General features: G+C 48.2%; 1 long non-coding RNA gene across 1 annotated transcript; it reads left to right on the forward strand.

The window, feature by feature from the left end:
• The first annotated feature begins 830 nt into the window (after positions 1-830).
• On the forward strand, positions 831-4,069 carry LOC136005329 (uncharacterized). The gene is made up of 3 exons (XR_010608759.1): positions 831-957; positions 3,067-3,172; positions 3,926-4,069. It is a non-coding gene; the product is annotated as an uncharacterized LOC136005329 (long non-coding RNA).
• The last annotated feature ends 205 nt before the right edge of the window (positions 4,070-4,274 follow it).

Genomic DNA, 4,274 nt, shown 5'->3' on the forward strand with positions numbered 1-4,274 from the left:
CTGAAGAGGACTGTGGGCTGCATATCTGGGACTAGATGAGGCTGCAGTTGGGTAAGTGATCTCTCTGGAGGTTTTGGTAGGAAACATTTTGCTAGCATCGAAAGTGATGGAGTGTTGCCGTCGGATCCTTTCTGGAACGGAGCACTGGAGTTCTTCCCTGATGGTTCAAATGCTCCTCTCGCATCCCTGCGAGCCTGTCAGCTGTGTGTGGGAGCACTTCTCTCCCTTGGATCGTCACTATAGCTCTTGTCTTTGCCTTTGCTGCAGCTCTGTGTGCTGTGCAAGAGGACAGACACGTCCAGTTATTTTGATACGTGACTTGCTGAGTGCATGAGTGCCCACAGGAAGGTGTTTCTGATGTGCATGTTGGAAAGCCAGCGCTGCCTCCTCCCCTGTGGGCATCCCTGCTGTTGCCCTGGTGGTGCTGGGGCTGGCCAGAGGCCCTGTTGCTTCGGGCAGCACTTGCCATGTGAAGCACTGGGAGCTGGAGCCCCTTCTCCCCACCACTGGAGCTGGGCAAGGGAGCAAGCTTTGCTCCCAGGAAGAGACGCATCCTCCATGTCTTCCTGTCTTCCCGTGGGATGCAGATGTGACTGCCTCCAGGCTGTGGCTTACGTGTGGATGGGACGCAGGCTGCCTGCCTCGCTGCTGCTGGTCTTGCCCTCCTCATCTTGCACATGGTTTGGCCTCAAATGGTACTCTGTGCTGCCCAGTCTGTGAATGAGGGAGGACATTGATTGTTCTTGCTCTGTCCATAAAATGCTGTGAACTGTGAACAATACAACAGATGGCCTAGGTAGAAGTGACTGCAGAGCTCTCCTACTCTCACTCTCTTTCTGTTGCAGTTTAAATCTTGATCTCCAAGAGGAGCCAGCCCTCAAGCAGGCATGTCTTCTCCATGGCTGTCCTGTCTTCCTTTGGTGCAGAGCTCCAGAAAGCAGCTTCCCCGCAAGAGAGGTAACATGTAGCCCAGGAGTAATTGGGTAAAAAGTCAGTGGGTTTAGTCCTGCTGAAAGCCTCCAGCCTTGTGCTTAAAGCTGCTAAAGAACTGCCTGAGTATTTGGCAGATTAATACCCTGTTTCCTCTCAACTTCCTACACAGCTTATGAGAGGGCTGGTAGTTCCTGAGCAGGAGCTTTCCTAAAGCAAATCTCGGCTCCTTTTGCTGTGGATCACAGACCTAGGCTCAGAGCATCCTCTGTGGCTCTGTATACCCAGGGCAAGGAAGGGAGAGCTCAGCCTCAGCTCCTTGGATCAATTGCTTCAAGGGCAGTATCTGCCTCTGGCTCAGCAGTTGTCTATCAGATTGAGTTTTCCTGCACTGGGTTAGTTACTGTTCCTTTAGAAAGTGAATGAAGTAATGTCTCCTCTCCCAAGCCCTGGAGAGCAAAACCTGCTCTCTGCCAAAGTCAAGTTATTCCTGTAAAGGAGATGAGAGCAGCTGAACATGTTTCTCCTGTGCAGCATACCAGGAACTGAAGCTGATGTGGAGCTGAGCTTGCTCTGCCCTGGGGCAGGGAAGGCTCTGCCTTGTTTCCCTGCTTCTGAGCTTTGCTGCTGCCCCTGGACATCTGGGGCCCCCAGCAGCCTTTACTCCCCATTGCCGCTTGCTGGATATAGGGCTAAATGTAATGATCTCCTGTTGATCAGCAGTAGGCTGCAGCGTGGGGAAACAAGCCTTGGCCTGGGATGTCTCCTCCCTGACAGTGCCCTTCCAGTCTCTCTAGTGCTCTGCTCCAGTCCCAAGCACCAAGGAGAAGCACTGCCTCACTGTGGTCTTCATCTGTGTGTTTGGGTAGACCTTAGAGAAAACAAGCACCTTTGCATAGTTCTGTTCTCTTCCAGGAACTTGCTTGAAAACAAAATGAAAATCCTATTTAGTCTCTAGATATAGTCTTTTCCTTTCTCTTTTTTCTTCTTCGTCAATGCATTGATGGATGTGAATGGCAGCAGGGCTGAACTCAGACCTCATTGTGTTGCATTTCACATTCCTGAGATCAATCTGAGTGCTCTCAATTTATACTGACTTCAGCCAGGACTGTGGTCTCTCAGTTCTTGCCTGAGCAAACTCATGACCTCATTAGAGACTAATCTGAGTTGTCCCTGCATTGTGCAGGATTCTAGGGTGGGAGCACCAAAGCCACTTTCTGGTTTTAATCTTGGTCTCGTGTGAGTGTTTACAGGGGCTCTGACCTTGCTGTGTGAGTAGAGTTGAGTTACTGTTGAGCTATGTTTATGGCAGCAGGTGCTGAGGTTCTGATGGCCATTGCTGTGTGCCACTGCTAGTCAACTCCAGTTGTACATCTTCATGCAATTCTCCATTCCTTCAACACCAGGCAGACTCATAGCAGCTTCTTATAGGTGCAAAGAGGAATGGAAATCTGTTCCCTGAGTAGCAGCCTCTTTGGACACCAAAGCTTCACTGTAGTCCACTAACTGATACAGTACATTTTTTTTTTTTTTTTATAGTGCTGGCAGATGTTTAGAAACTTATCGCATGAGGCTTTTAAAGATCTTGTTTCCTGTATTATCCTAGGTGTAAGCCAGATTCTGATGCTGTAATTACTACAAGAGGCTTCTCTAGCTTTTTCCTTGGATTGTGGGTCATTTAAAATTTTGCAGAGGGGTTTTTCTTTGTGCTGTGTCACAGGTGGAGTGTGCGTTGTGCTTTTCTTCCCTGGCTTGTGAGGATTCCCAGCAGCATGGCTGGTTTCTGCTGGACTTCTGCTTCAAAGTGAGTGGAGGGAGGCAAAAAAAAGTGTAAGCGGGAGGTTGTGCAGTTATATGTTGACTTTGCATCTTAATAGGAGCAGCAACAGATGGAGAGTTGGTAGCTAGTACTTTATACAGCTGATGGGTTTTGGCTTTTGTAGTTCAAATCAATTAGATTGACGGTTGAGTCTATCTGGCCTCCAGAGTTTTCCTGTATGTCTAAAAGGTAACAACTGTTTCCTGCCTTTGTTCCCCTTTTCTAGAGCTGCTTGGAATAATGATTTATTTAAATCTGTTTTAGGTAAGGTTGTTCTGGTAATTGCAAACAGAGCATGGCCTTTGTTCCCTCTTCAGGGCCTTGTGTTTCAAGACAGATCGTCTGTCACACTGAGAGCGGTGAAGGAAAATGAAGTTTGCTTCGTATGCTTGAAGATTTTTGCAGAGCTTTACAGTTCTCCAAGTACGTAACACCCCTCGTGACAAAACCCTGCGGCAGCAGCCCATGGAGTTGGCTGCATAAGTCACAAGAGTGTGTGAAGTAGGAGGGTCATTTGGAAGTTAAAAATCTCTTTCTGGCAGTTTAGTTCATCCCCAGATATGCCCAGAGACACAATTCCATGTGATGACAAATAGCACCTTGTTAGCATGTGAAAGATGTCTGCAGGAATGTGGGTTTCATCTCTTTGCAGGTCATCCTTGACTGCAGGTTGTCTACTCTGTCATCAGTGGAAATCACTGAGATGTTCCTCAGTGCCATTAACTCTGTATGTGTTTCAGGACAGAGCTGACCATTCATTAGGCTCCTTTCCTTGTGGATCAATCAGCATCTGCTGAGCATCAGAAGAGCAGCTTGAAGGCTGATGGATTTATTAAGTGGCATGTTGGGCATGTCTTTGCCAGGCAATCAGAATTAAAGTTCCAGCACTGTTTTCCCTAGGAACAAAAGTACCTCGGTGTCTCATTGCTGTAGTAGCAGTGATGATTAAAACTAGCTTGTGGCATCCTGGCTGTGGGGCAGTGTCATCTGTCATCATCTGATGGCTTCATTGTCCTGTTCAGTCCCTTCTGCAAGATGCCTTCATGCTGACTAGAACAAAGCCTGGCTCCGGGATATTCCTGTGCTGGAATATTTCAGCCGTTAACAAGACAAACAGATCTTCCTAAGCACAATGCACAAAGGGTGATGACTAATACTCTGGGTGCTCCATTGCAGAAGGACGCATAGGAAGGAGCCTGATGGAAAAGAAGATGGCTTTTAACGTGCAAGAGAGCTGTCTGAAGAGCCTAAAACCTGTCCCATAGAGCTCTTTTGACTGGTCATTGCTTTTCATCCCGATCTGTTGTGTTACAGGTCCTGGGAAGGCCTTTGAGGTAGAGACCCTCTTCTTGTGATGTGCTGCATGGGTACAGTGGGTGCTGTGCTGAGAGCTGGGCCATGCTGAGGACTTGTGACCAGGAGGAGCAGTAACTGTGGCAGCGGTAGCCATTAGGGTGCTCTGAGCTTTGCTGTAGCCTGGGAATGATTCTGTAGAAACCGCCTTGTTAGCAGCAGTTCTTTAGTG

This window comes from Lathamus discolor, chromosome Z, assembly GCF_037157495.1.
Source record: "Lathamus discolor isolate bLatDis1 chromosome Z, bLatDis1.hap1, whole genome shotgun sequence".
NCBI classification, from domain to species: Eukaryota; Metazoa; Chordata; class Aves; order Psittaciformes; family Psittacidae; genus Lathamus; species Lathamus discolor.